The sequence below is a fragment of the Sturnira hondurensis genome, unplaced genomic scaffold (genome assembly GCF_014824575.4).
Source record: "Sturnira hondurensis isolate 20B ecotype Veracruz unplaced genomic scaffold, ASM1482457v3 Scaffold0024230, whole genome shotgun sequence".
NCBI lineage: Eukaryota > Metazoa > Chordata > Mammalia > Chiroptera > Phyllostomidae > Sturnira > Sturnira hondurensis.
Genome location: NW_028096861.1, coordinates 184,638 through 200,088, shown reverse-complemented (window position 1 = coordinate 200,088; position 15,451 = coordinate 184,638). Strand labels below are relative to the sequence as shown.

At 37.4% G+C, this 15,451-nt stretch overlaps 2 pseudogenes; one reads left to right on the top strand and one right to left on the bottom strand.

The window, feature by feature from the left end:
* Positions 1 to 1,404: 1,404 nt before the first annotated feature.
* On the bottom strand, positions 1,405 to 1,879 carry LOC118981537 (peptidyl-prolyl cis-trans isomerase A-like; annotated as a pseudogene).
* Positions 1,880 to 12,609: 10,730 nt separating this feature from the next.
* Positions 12,610 to 13,524, top strand: LOC118981549 (G1/S-specific cyclin-D1-like; annotated as a pseudogene).
* Positions 13,525 to 15,451: the final 1,927 nt, after the last annotated feature.

Here is a 15,451-nt window from a genome sequence, read left to right as displayed (position 1 = left end):
TATCTTGTTAGGATTTCATTCTAAGAAAAAAGAAGGCAAGTGTACAAACAGTTTCATTAGAGTTTAATTTAAATGATTGAAAAATGCATAACAATGTGTCCATAAATAGAAGGTTAAATAATGGATCATCCATAAAATGGACTATTGTACAGCCATTAAAATAAATGTGTAGATCTGTAGGTATTGATTACTAATCTCTAAATATGTTCATGATATAGAGTTAGGTGAATAAAGCAGATTAAGGAATAGTAGACTAAACAAAACGATGTTCCTTTTCTTCATGGAGAAGTGGGAAAAACAGACATGAAACAACTACATAGAAAAGTAGTGTCATTTGTGACAAAGAAGCACAAGGTACTTCCAGATTAAATAGCAGGGAAGGGCTCCTGAAGAAAATGCTGTGGGTTGAGGGAATAGCATGTGTGAAGACCCTGAAGTAAAAAAACAGCATGTTGGTTTCCAGGAATGGAAAATTTTAACTTGACCAAAATACACAAAATAGGGACAGAATAATGTGTATAGGCAGGTATTGGATCATGCAGGTCATTTAGACCACTGCCATTAACTGAGTTCCAGACATTATTCTAAGTATTCTATGTGTATCAATTAATATAATCCTAACACGAACTGAAGAGGTAGGTACTATTATACTCATTTTACAAATTAGAAATCTAAGACTAAAGATAGTCCCTCATCTCCATGCTCATTAAATGGAGATAGAATTCAAACTCAAGTATTGAATACATATACTCTAAGGCTCTTTTATGTAACCTAACATCATTTAGAGTAAAGGTAGAAGATAAGGCAGGAAAGATAGTTGGGGCTACAAGGTAAAAGAAAGCTTTCAGAATAAAAAAAATGTTATTTTTAAGTAAATTCTGTAAAAAAATAAAACACAACCAGAACTATTTAGTAAGAAGGTAGACTTCGCAGAAGTGTACAGGAAGAAGAACGGATTAGAGTCAGACTATTCAGAGTGTGATCCCAGAACCGGCAGCATCAACATCATTGATTTGCTACTTATACAAATTCTTGAGCCCATACAGACCTACTGAGTCATAAACTGTGGACAGGAACCTAAAATCTGTGTTTTAATGTTTTTAAGTATGATTTTGATGCACAATAAATTTTGTGAACCACTAGATGAGAGAGAAATGGTCAGTGGTAGGAAAACCAGTTGGAGATATTATAAATTTTTTGTTGTTTAGTTTTTATTTCATTATCATAAACTTAACTCTGAAATCCAGCTAGACTTGGAAGGCATAGGGAAAACATGGAACCCAATGAACCGCATTGAGAGCATGAAGATTATAGAACATTCCAAGCAGATGGGAGTGAAAGGGTGCTCTCCCAAGCTACAGAAGGAAGGGTCTGGTGGTTAAGATAAAACACAAGTCAAATTTATTAAAGTCGTCCACAGTCAGTAATGGTGATATTCTGGCTGGTCTTGCCATTGCTGGACCTGCAGTGCTCCATGGCTGTCACAACATCCATGCCATCTTACACCTAGCTTTAGACCATGTGCTTGCCATCCAGCCACTTAGTCTTGGCAGTGAAGATGAAAACTGGGAACTGTCTGCATTGGACAAGATGCAAGGACCCGTGTGCTTCAGGATGAATTCTCATCATCAAATTTCTCCCCATAGGTGTACTTGCCACCTGTGCCATTGTGGTGTATGAAGTCACCACCCTAGCACATAAATCCCAGAATAATTCTGTGAGAACAGGAACCTTTATAACCAAACCCTTTCTCGTCAGTGCTCAGAGCATGAAAGTTTTGTGCTGCCTTTGGAACTTTGTCTGCAAACAGCTTGAAGGTAATGCGGCCCAAAGGCTCTCTGTCAGCAGCAATGTTGAAGAACAGGGTGGGATTGACCATGACTGGGCGCTGGAAGGTCCAAGGTGGCAGTGGTGTGTCTGCAAGGTGGGAAAGATACTGTAAAAATTTAAGTAAAGGCTATTAAAAGTCTGGGTTAACATAAGTGCAAGGAAAGGATGGATTCGAGACCCCCCCTCCCGCCCGCCATAGTTCTGAACTTAGCCACTTCTTGGAGTGGAGGGTAAGGAAAAGGAAAAATAAAATAAAAATAAAAAGTCAGGACTTGCTAGTGAGAGAGAAAGAATCATTTTGGTTTTGGATAGGTTCTTTTCCAGTTGATGTCACCAAAAGTACTTTTTCAAAGCTCGTAACTTATTTTTGATACTTTTCAAGCCTAATTTAAACAGATAAAGATGGGTGAGTAGGTAGATAGCTAGCTAGCTAGCTAGATTTCTGCTTTTCTTGTGTGACAATTTGGTTAGAGGAAGTTTCTTATAGCTCTTAATTTGGTTTTAGGAATTCCCAAGAGGTGCAAAATTCATGTTAAAGCTTCAATGATAATAGCTGTAATCACTCACATAAAACCATCAAAGAACATCTACCTTAATTGTATAGCTATTAATACAAATGGACTCTGTCCAACATCTATCTAACTACTACATTCTCATAAGAGCCACTATTTGTATATCAGAAGGACACATTTATAGCTTTCATCTTAAGCACTGGTGATCTTATATTACCAATCATTACATTCTTCCTCCTCTCTCTATCTGGTCCCACTGCCCCTGAATTTCAAGCTATTTAAAAAAGTTGATGAAACACCTTACGTGGTACCTTCTACTAATAATAAAGGGATAAAAATACTGATTTGATTTTAAAACAGTGCTTTCTGCCCACTAATTCCAAAAATGCACTGGGAGAACTGTGTAATTAAGATCCCCATAAAATTATCCTAACTAAAATATAAATAACAGTAAGAAATACTTACTATAAGATTGACATTTACTAAACAAGCTATTCTATCACAACAAATATACATTGAAAGGGTAATAAAATGCTACAAAGGGTTCTAGGCAGCAGAACATGAAACCTGCTCATCTTTTCTCATCTCACCTTTTTATATCAATTTCTGATTTGGGTCCATTTAGTACAATGTGATAGACACTCATTAACTGACCATGATATGCCACTTTTCTATCCCTTTTCCTTTAATCAATTCACTACAATTTTCTACAGTTAAAGTAGAAACAGGCACTGTAAGTCTCTTAATAGATCCTTCCCTCTTAGATTTTGTTAATTGCTCTACCCAAATATGTTTACCTTTCTCCCACTCTCTCTCCCTACTCTAAGTCTCCCTGCAAACAAATGAGAATATCTTTGTGAGTAAAGGAAAAATGACATATTGATGAGCCTGGATGAGATATGTTCTAGGACGTGCTTCTCAGGTAATCCTAACATCTAAAGATTAAGAGAACTTCTGCAGGCTTCAATGTATGACCAACTATTGCTTCAGGTCTGCACTTGAGTCCTAGATCTGCCACTGAATAACAGTGACTCTACACAGCCCTGGGTGGTGTAGTTCAGTGGATTGAGCATGGGCCTGTGAACCACACAGTCGCGGTTCGATTCCCAGTCAGGGCACATGCCTGGGTTGCAGGCCAGTTCCCAGCAGGGGACTCAGAAGAGGCAACCATACATTGGTATTTCTCTCCTTCTCTCCTTCCCTTCCTCTCTAAAGATAAATAAATCTTAAAAAAACAGCGACTCTACATAAAACCTTTTCTCTTTTGGCCTTAATCTCTTAATGTGAAAGAAAATAATTGAACTAGACAACCTCTATAATTCCTTGGAGCTCTAAAGATTTATGTATTATTAGAAAGGCACTTGAGTAGTCAGTTATATTATTTCAAATCAGCTGAAAACTACACATTATTTATATTGTGTTAGAAAGCATAGTATATGGAAGCTGTAGAGTGGTTAAAATATGAGCTTTGAGATTACACTTCTGCTTCTAAGCTTCATCTGTTACTTACCAGCTATGTAAAGTTGAGAAAATTAGTGAAACTGTCCGAGCTTTCTTGTCTATTAAATTGAGGCAATGATGCAAACCTATCTGACAAGATTGTTGTGGAAGTTAAATGATGCTTAGTGTTTCTCAATGCATATCAGGTATCATTGTTGTTGTAAAACTTAATCTTTAAAAATTCATATTCCAGTTCTATTATTTACTACAACCTTACTTAAACACTGCTTACTGTCCTTCAAAATTGAAGGTGCTACTAAAAATAGTGTCTACTGTGGTAGACATTACTAATATTCCCCCTAAGCCTACTTCTCTCTCTATTTATAGATGTATAGAGGATTATGCTTTTATACCCCCTTTAACATAAACATGATTACATGTATAGTTCTGAACAACAAAATGGGAGTAGAGCTGACTTGTTTGACTTCCAAATCATTTAATGCATTTCAAAGATGATTTTAGTTCTGGGAAAAGCCAGAAGTCACAAGGCACCAAATCTGAGCTATAGGGGGCACTGAGTCACCTGAGTGATTTGATGTTTCACCAAAAAACTTTGCAGGAGACAGGATGCATGAGTGGACATGTTGTCATGATGAAGCCGCCAATCACCAGTTGCCCATAGCTGTGGCCTTCTGAATCATCTGAATAGTTTCTGCAGAGGAATGTTCAAGCTTAATGCAAAATTGGATGCAAATGCATGACTCTACTCACTCAGTCATTTTGAATGTGACAGTCACACAGTACACATGCTCACTCAATGGCATCTACTGCCCCCACTGACTGGTATTGTCCATGCGTGTGCATTCCAGTCCACTCTCCTTGGCAGAGAGGTTACATCAATGTTGTGCAAACCATTCTTGTTATATTAATGGCTGGACTTTTTCCAGACAAACCTTTTACACACACACATGTACACACACACACACACACATACACATATACATATACACACATATATGTATTACTTAGGATAGTATGTAACCATAATGGATATCTATAATTTCTTAGCTGCATAGTATCTTGAAAATCTGCTTATGTTTTGGCAATCCTTTATTTTATGAGGCATATCTCACCTCCTACTATAGGAACTGAAAATTATTTTCACAACCTCCCTTGCAAGTAAGGCATGAGAATATTAAGCCTCTGCCAATCATAATCACACACCAAACTCTGAAATGTGAGGACATTGGGATCATCCAGAAATAACTCTGGTGATGAGTGGAGGCAGTAGCAACAACTATGACAAATTACTGGAAATAGTATAAGATCTAGTAGTGGTTTCTAGTGTCTGTGATCTCATTAGTGCAACCTGTGAAAACTTCAAGTTTGGTTCTCTGGTCCCATTAGACTCAAAGTATATGAACTGCCCTTTTGTTGAATTTATCCAGTCATTTGTTTTCTTGCAACCAAGAACCCCGATCCATATATTAAGCATTCAACATAAATTATCTATTATTATTATTTCTCATTGTTAAGGGCAATGGGAAATAATAGATAAGGGCAGTAGATAAGGGCAGCACCTTGCCTTATTTGTCTTTCTCTCCATTGAGCCTAGCACGGTGCTGATAACATAGTAAGTGATCAAAGAACCAGTGTAAAGAATCAATTTAATAAATCATAGCACAAATGCTTTCCACGAATTTGGCCTCTCTTTATACCCATCTCAGTCTTCCTTTAATGATCATCTATTCTTTTCTTCTACAACAATTTTTACAATGGAGCAACACCGTCAAGACTGATTTGAAAATATGCCATTTCTCTACATTCTGTGATTACTTCTTTTTGCATTATAGCATGCAATTGGAAAGTCCTTTCTCATATTAGGAGTATGGTACTGAAATTAAAATACAGAGTTATTAGAACAAACTTTAATTATGATAATTACAAACCAAATGTTATAGTTTTAATCTACTCATGTAGATTTGTTTTTGTTTGGTGAAATGGCTTTACTACATCCCCCATAAATCATTTTAATCAAGTGTCTCATTTTCTAGCAACCATTTACTGGCAGTTGTTGAAAGCAGAGCCTCTGTGTTTCTATATATAAATTTGCACCATTCTCCCTCACCCCATGAACATGCAAATTCATGGTATTTAGCATAACACTGTGTACAAAATAGGCACTTGATATAGGACTGTTGAAAGCCCCATGCCATTTTGACCCCACTACACTTTCATTTACATTGTATGTCCAGAGAACACACACTCTGAAAATGCTCAACTTTGCCGATGGAAAATTACTTGGTGCTCTGCTTTTTCCATTCTCATTTAGTGATATCTGCATTAAGGTAAAAGCTTCTGTGTAGTGTCCTGAATATAATAAAAAAAGTGTACAACATTAATTTGGCACATAATTAATAGTTAGACAGAAATAAATGCATTTAAAGTGCAGATGTTTTATCATGTACAAAACAAGTATAAATATTTAAATATTCATCTAGCTGTTTCTTCATATTAAAAAACTGATGGGTTTTCTTTCTGCAGCAACATGATATAAACATGTAATGTAAACATGTTATGATAATGCCAGTAATAGTTTGGAAACAAACATAAGAAGTCTTAAATATGCATGACCTTTTATCTAGCAATTCCTCTCCTAATAATTTATACTAAAGAAATCATAAAAGATGTATGCAAGTATAATACATAAAGATTTTAATCATATTACTTATAATATTGAAAAATTAGAAACAATCAAACTGTCCAGTATTAGAAAATTATTTTAACCATAGTAAGTCTACATGGAGGTAAGGTATACTGCCATTAAAAATCATGTTGTTGAAGAATACTTATTAACATGGGAAAATACAACCCAGTGCTAAATTAAAATGTAGGCTTTTTATATTTTAAAAATGCTACATTAAATAATAGGCTTCAAAAAAGTTTGCACAATATGGAACCACTTTGGGATATATACAGAAATGTAGCTATAAAAGTAACTAAAAATATACAGTGGAAACTTGGTTCTTGAACTTAATTCCTTCTGGAAGCCTGTTCAAGAAGCTATTTGTTCAAAAACTGAACCAGCTTTGTATGTTGCCTAAGAGATGTGTGACTGTTCATACAGGTATCAAAATGAAAGTGTTGTCAGGTTGAGAATCAAAGTTTTTTCAACAATCGAGACATTTTTTTCCATGAACAACTTGATCAAGAACGGAATTTTTTGAGATGGGAGATGTTTGAGAACCAAAATTTGACTGTATAGATATACAAAAATGTCTACAATAATTTTCTCTGCATGGTGATATAGAAAATGATGTTTTTGGTCTTGTTCTCTTTTGTGTTTCATCAATTTTATGCAGTTGGCATATATTTACTTTTTATTAAAAATTGTAAAAGTTAATAAAACTTTTTATTAAAAGTTGTAAGGTCAGGTATATTAAGAACATAAAGGAGCTTGCTGTTATATCAATTCATATTGCATATACATTGTCTACTGAAAAATAAGGCAGCCTTTTAAAATTGTCTGGTGCAATATAACTTTAATTTGTTTTTACTTATATGGAATTAGCCTGTAATGTATTTGAGAATGATGGAAACCATATTCTGTTTAAATTGGGATTGAAAATAATTCCTGGGGGGAGAAATAAACAGTTTAGTAACAACATTGTTGATACTTAATCCTGATTAATTCTATTTGCTTCAATTCTTTGAACTCATAGATTGTGAGCTGTTGTAAACCTACAGAGAGTTTCTGTGATGAATAAAGTTTGTATGCTTCCTTAGAAATTCTCTGGAAATCATATCAGACCCAATAATCAGCTGCATGCCTTACTTTTATACCTCTTAGAGACTTCCTAATAGGTGCCAGCGTCAGTGACTATGTGTAGCCATGGCTGCAGAAAGAATCATTCGGCTTAAGAGCTGATTAGAATTAGAGCCAGAACCAGGACTGGAGACATCATTATGAAGAACCATGTTTACCCCAGTATAATCAGACCAAATACACATGTTACCTAGACACCTGAGAGGATAAGTCTCATGGCATCACAGTATGTGTATATCAGAATATAGAGATGGTGAGGTTCATGCTGTTGGTAATTTATAGTCTTAATTAAATCCAAAGGAAATGATGGTTTACAGCAATATACACATACCAGGTTGGTCCAGAAAACAAAAGTGAACCAGGTATGTGTTTATCTACTATAAATGTACAGAAATTTTTTCTGGCCCAAAAGCACTCTTTAAAATTCTATTGTCAAAAAGTCAAAATATCTTGTAGAGAAGACACCAGTAATGAGGCATAAATCATTTGCAGAGAAAAAGGAGGACATATACATACAATAACCAAGCCTCAAAAGGTTGCCTGGGGCTTTGTACAGGCTTAGGATTTTCAACTCAATATTACCTAACACGTCTCCTTCTCATTACTTTTCTGTTTGAGCATGAATTAATTTACTACTTTTACTCTCCAGGTAGTTTTAGTTTCTCCTATTCATCCCCTCTTTCCCTCTGTAACTTCTACCACAACTCCCATTCACTGGGAAAAGTTGGAAAAAATCTTAAACATGAAAAACTAAGCATACCTCATGCCTACTTACAGAAATATGTACAAAGATTTATAACTAGTCTTATAATTGATTTGGGTGTTTCACATGCACGAATTATACTTTAAAATAGCAATGACACCTATGGCAGTTTCCACTGTTTGAGACAATCTTTGGTTACTTGAATTATATACTTATTTAAAGAAGCCAAATATAGCAATAATAAACCTAAACACTGAAATGTTTAAATGTCTGGTGTGGAGAGGAAAGCACACTTGTAATGGCTATATGAATATAAACCAACTCAATGCTAGATGTTCTGTCTACAATGTCAAAATTCTAAATATATATAATTTTTGCAGTCTGTAAGCTGGGTAGTTTGCAATTTGTTGGCTCTTGGTTAGGTATGAGTGAAAGGCTGGTGGTTTGTTTTTATTTTTTTGGTTTTTTGGAATAAGAGTAATTAGCCAACACTCAACAAGTATATCTGAGACCTTGAGAACATGCTATCTTGCTAAGGCCATATAAAGAGAATGCCAATATAACCAATTTATTTGTGTGTTTTTTTTTTGTATTTTTAACAATGGAAGTTCTCTTGTGTAGCACTAAGCACATGGTGATTTTTATTTTTAAAAAACATGTTTATTGATGATTTTTGGACAGAGAGACAAAGAGAGAAACATTAACGTGAGAGAAACATCAATTGATCAACTCCTGATATAACTGGTATCCTCATAAAAAAATGACCAAGTGAAGAGATAAAGACACATAGGGAAAATGCTGTGTGATAACAATGGCAGAAATTATAGTAATGTAGCTGCAAGCCAAAAAAAAAATAGCAAAGATTGCCAGCAAACCACCAGAAGTTAAGAGAGGCAAGGAAAGATTCCTCTACTGATTTCAGAGGGAGCATGACCCTAATAGCACCTTCACTTCAGACTTTTAGCCACCAGAACTGTAAAACAATACATTTCTGTTGTTACAAACCACCCAGGTGTGGTACTTGGTTATTGCAGCCCTACAAAATTAATATAGGGTTTTCTTTTTAAAATCAATCATTTATCATTGTAATTTTTGTCTAATCATACACTTAGAAAATAAACTGTGCAAACTATGTATCAGAAAATATGATAGTGTTGGGGATATATTAAACAGGAGCAGTCTCCATTCCCATGAACTTTATAATCTTATGAGATGAATTGACATTAATTGAACAATCACACAAAATAAATATAGTCAAAGCTCAGTTCCCAAATGTCTCCTATCTCTAACAATTTTGATCTCCACCAAGTTGTTCATGGGAAAAAAGTCTCAGTTGCTGAACAAAACTTCAGTTCTCAGTTCTCGACCCGACAACCCTTTCATGCTGATACTTGTATAATCACTCATACATCCCTTCAGGCAGCAAACAAAGGAGATTTAGTTTTCAAACAAATCACTTCTTGAACAACCTTCTGGAAGAAATTAAGTTTGAGAACCGAGGTTCCACTGTAATGCATATTCAGCATATTGTATAGGGTAGAGATTTCAGTCCTAAAACATGTGTGCAAGAAATAAAACACTTTTTATAAGGGACTTGAAGTTATATTATGAGTCCACATTCCACTAAATGTTTCATCTTCCCATGGGTTGATTCTGAGTTTCAGTATTAGGTTGGGTTTATGTGGTTTGTAGTTATCAGTTGTAGAGGGGGGATATTTGTGTGGGTCTTGATTTACCAGTCTGGCATCTGCTAGGACACAGTTTACTTCTATGTTATCTTCTCTTTAAAGCCCCCAAAGCACCATTAAATGCTGTTTTATCTCTTATCCATAAGACTGTCTCAAGTTGAACCCCATGCCTATCCCATTGGTAACATATCACTGCATTAGGGTTTTGCTGCCTTCCTTGTATGCTACTACAGAAAGAGGACACCACTTTCTTCTTCAGACATCCCTAAACAACATTCCAGGCAAAGGAAACAGTATGTGTGAAGACCCCATTGTAGGCAGTTAACATGGCAGTTTGGAAATTAAAAGAGAGCCAATGTGGCTGAAACACCCTAGAGAACAAGGGGGAGACTGCATTAAAAGATGTTCTAGATCATAGAAGCAGTGCAAAGTATTGGAGGCTATAGTAAAGATTAATGCGTAACAATTAATGCAGTGAAAAACCAAGGAATGGATTTAAGAGTGGCATAGCTGAATTTGCAATTTGAATTTATTACTATGATTTGGAATCTGCTGAATGGAAAGCAAATACTTTAGGGAAGGGGGAGAGTGGAAACAAGGAGATAGATTAGGTGACTATCTTGCCTATTCTAGACAGAGTAACTTTGGGTAGTGTATTGGAAATAGAGTTGGTTACACATAGATATATTTAGATAAATTTAGGCAGTAAACATAAGGCTTTGGTGATGGATACATTATGGGAAGTAAGGGGGAAAAGGTGCTAAGGGTGACACTTGTGTTGCTTAAGTTACAAACTAGACAGGGAACACTGCCCTCCAGGTGTATGTGTGTGTTTGGTGATGGTGATGGCAGAGAGACCATTATTTCATTATTGGACATGTTAAATTTCAGGTAAAGTTGATATTTTGAGTAGGCATAGGGAATTATGTCAGCACTGAGAAGTGGTCTGGTCTCTGTCTTTCTATCTAAATATCAAGTGTACATAAAAGTAAATCTGATTTAGCCAGAAGAGAACTGGAAAATTCACTAATACTCTAATAACAAACTATCAGAAAAAGATAAGATTCATTTATAATTACATCAAAAACATAAAATACCTAGGAATACATTTAACAAAGATGAAAGAACTGTACAACAAAAACTATAAGATACTAATGAAAGAAATTGGAAAAGACACAAATAAATTAAATAATATTCTAAGATCATGGTCTGGAAGAATTAATATTGTCAAAATGTCCATACTTCCCAAGCAATCACCAGATTCAATGCAATTCCTATCAAAATTATAATGGCATTTTACACAGAAATAGAACAAACAATCCTAAAATTTGCATGGAACCACAAAAATCTTAGTAGCCAGACAAAGAAATCTTGAAGGATAAAAACAAGGCATCATGCTCCCTGATTTCAAACTATATCACAAAGTTAGTGATAAAAACAGTATAGTATTAGCATAAAAATAGAAACATAGATCAGTGGAGTAGTATAAACAATCTAGAAATATAGCAACACAAATATGGTTAGTTTATGACAAAGAAGCCAAGAATATGCACTTTTGAAAGGACAGCTTCTTCTACAAATGTTTTTGGGAAAACTGGACAGCCACATGAAAAACAGTGAACCTCAACCACTATCTTACACTATCTACAAAAATTAATTCAAAAATGGATTAAAGACTCGAATCTAAGACCTGAAACTATAAAGTTCCTAGAAGAAAATATTGGCAGTAATCTCTTTGACATTGGTCTTGGTGATAATTTTGGGGGGAATGATTCCAAGGGCACAGGCAACAAAAGCAAAAATAAACAGCTGAAATAATCAAATTAAGAATATTTCACACAGCAAGGGAAATCATCAATAGGATAAAAAATCAACCTACTAAGTGGGAGATAATATTTTCAAATTATATCTGATAAGAGGTTAATATGCAAAATACAGGGTCCAGCAGAACAAACACTTGCTTCCGTGTGGGTGGCAGGGTAATCACATGGGTGTAATAATTTATAGTTTTAATCTGAACGTTTTACCTAAAATGTCATATGGTGTGCTTCAGTGTGATATCGTGTTACAGAATTACATGCTTATGATTTGGTAATAAAAGATTTTGTAATAAAAGGGGCATTATTTGTGCCAGACCCTGTGTATAAGAAATGCAAATAACTCAATAAAAATACTCAATAGTATAAAAAATCAATGAAATAATGGATAGAAGACCTGCATAGGCTATTTTTTCCAAAGGAGACACACAGATTGCCAACAGGTGCAAGAAATGATGCTTAACATCAGGGTCTGGTGTTAAGCAAATCAAAACCATGAGATATCACCTCGCACCTAGAATAATTATCATAAAAAAGACAACAAATAAGTGTTGGCAAGGATACGTAGAAAAGCAAACCTTTGTGCACTATTGCTGAGAATGTAAATTGGTCTAGCCATTATAGAAAACAGTATGGAGAGGGCTCTTGGCACAGTAACACTGAGCAGCAGGGTCAGTGCTCTCAGGCAAGGGGCAGAAGAGCTCCGGGGAGCACAGGGCACAGGAGCTGGAGATGAGTGTGAACCAAGCCCATGAGCCACCACCAGCCCCAGGGAACCTGTAGAGTCCCAGCCATGGAGCCCCAGCCCCTGTGCTGTGAGGTGGAGACCTTCCGCCAAATGTACCCAAACGTACCCAGATACCAACCTTTTCAATGACAGTGTGCTCCAGGCCATACTCAAGGTGGAAGAGACCTATGCACCCTCCGTGTCCTACTTCAAGTGTGTGCAAAAGGGGGTCCTGCCATCTGCGCAAGATTGTGTCCATGTGGGTGCCAGAGGTCTGCAAAGAGCAGAAATATGAAGAGGAGGTCTTCCAACTGCCCATGAGCTACCTGGACCACTTCCTACCCCCGGAGCCCATGAAGAAGAGCTGCCTGCAGCTGCTGGGGGCCACTTGCCTGGTTATGGCTTCAAAGATGAAGGAGCCCATCCCCCTGACAGCAGAGAAGGTGTGCATCTACACTGACAACTCCATCTGGTCCAACGAGCTGCGGCAAATGGAGCTGCTTCTGGTGAACAAACTCAAAAAGAACCTGGCTGCCATGATCCGGCACAATTTCATCAACCACTTCCTCTCCAAGATGCCAGTGAACGAGGAGAACAAACAGATCATCCGCAAACACGGGCAGACCTTCATCACCCTCTGTGCCACAGACATGAAGTTCATATCCAACCTGCTCTCCATAGTCCTTCTGGGAGCGTGGTGGTCCATAGCACAAGGCTTATACTTGGGAATTTCCAACAGCTTCTGGTCCTCCCACGATCCCTCTCCAAAGTGATCACGTGGGACCCGGGCTGCCTCTGGGCCTGCTGGGAGCAGATCAAAGTCCTGCTGGAGTCCAGTGTGCACCAGGCCCAGAAGCAGAGCCTGGACCCCAAGACTGCTGAGGAGGAGTGGGGGGGGGCGAGGGAGGGGAGTGGGAGGAGCAGGAGGAAGAAGCAGACCTAGCCTGTATGCCTACTGAAGTTTCAGACTTGAACATTTGAGGTTGCCCACAGCAAGGGAGAAGCCGGCCCCAGGTCCCACCTTAAGCAACCAACTGCCCCTCCCCTGGACCAATCACTGCAGAAGGGGAGGCTTCCTTCTCCTTCGGTTGGTTTTTTTCTTTTTGTCTTTCTTGCTCCTGTCTCTGACGTAAGTGAAAAAAAAAGATATCGCAAAACTTCCTTTAAAAAAACACAAAAATAACATTTGCATAACCTTGAGCTCAGTGGGGTGGGAAGAGGGTTGTATTACCAAAATAGAGGATATTATACCCCAATTTTTATGTGTTTGTGTCTCTGTTTTGAGAATAGGCATTACCATAAAGAAGGAGTCCACAGGAGAGGCTTAGATCCGAGTCTCTGCATGTTTAAACCATAATAATGTTCTTTAAAAATACAAAAATTCAATGACCAATTTTTAAGGTAGAAGTATGTGTTTAGATAGGCATGTTCTTGTGCTTTTCTTATGGAGCACAGCTTTAAGACAGTTGTAGGCATCCTGTATCCTGCTTGCTCATGCAGGTAGTCACTTTATGTTATTTGTGTGTTTAGTTTATTTGTAGGTTAGCATGTAAACCTTCCCCTCATTCGTGCTAATGGAACCCATTGGGGAGTGTAGTGTACTTGAGCACCACAGAGTGCTAACCATCTTCCTGCCTGTGGACCCGCCACATAAGCGGGTGTCTGTGTGGCCAGCGGAGAAGTCACAGGAAACTGACCCACCCTTCCATGCCAACAAGCTTTTAGAGAGAAGCTGCAATAGTGACATCATAGAGTCTATTTTTATAACTCTCCTAGTGTTAGTATAGCCTGCTTAGTCTAGGTGAAATCCATAACTCCCTCATTTATACTCCATGCTGTAGAATCATTCCATTTCAAAACACTTTTGGGGTACTTCCAGGGAAGGTCTCTTGTTCACATTGTGTGTGGAAGGGGGGCAGTTTCTTAATGGAATGGTTTGGGATATTCATGTGCTCACATGCATATGGGAGCATGAGGCCAGCGTGTGTGCCAGCGGTGGGTGAAGTGGGTGCTTAGAAGACCAGGATCTACTCCAGGAAAAAGTGTGCATCCTCACATTGCCATCACGACAGTCTTTTTTCTGTAGAGAAGTTGGAGGTTAAGAATCCTTTGATGCCAACTGGTGTTTGAAAGTAGGGGCCTTACAGGTTTGCCTTAAGAACACATAGTTTAATGGTTAGGAAGTTTTTTAAACACTAAAATATATTAATTTATAGTGAAAGCTAAAAATGATATTTATTGCCGAGGATGTTCCTGAGGCCAGCATGATTTATGAAGTAATGCAATCTCCCTTTGATTTAAACCCACACATGCCTGCTGCCTTTGATAGGGCAGGTTTAATACCATTTAGAAAAGGTAGGTCCTTTCATAGGAGGGGAAAATCCCCAGAAAAAAAAAAAAAACAACACAAACACAGTGATTCGGCCTGTCTGGTGTTGCCCAAAACAATCTGATCTGAGAGGCATCAGAGTTCCCGGAAAATTAGGGTGCTCAAATAAAGCTCGGTTCTAGCACATTCTTATCCCCTGCTCCCTCATTTTAAAAAAGTATTAGCAGCCTGTAGACAGTTTTCACATCTTGGCTCTGCACCTTTGATCATTACTGAGTAGGGTGTGTTTGGCAGGAGGTGGTGAGGCGGACACTGGGAAGGGATGTGAGGGATGGAGAGTGGGAGGCTAGATGAGGAGGGGTGGGCTGTGGCCCCATTTCCTACTTTTCTCATTCATTCACTGCTACTGATGACTTTCCTGCATGGTTGGGAAACAGATTCACAATGTTTGTATCTCTTTCACACTGTTGTGCTGCTATTGGAGGATCAGGGTTTTTTGTTTGTTTGTTTGTTTTACAATGTTATATACTGCCATGTAGTTCTAATTTTCTCATAGAAAAAATGTATTACAGATGCCTT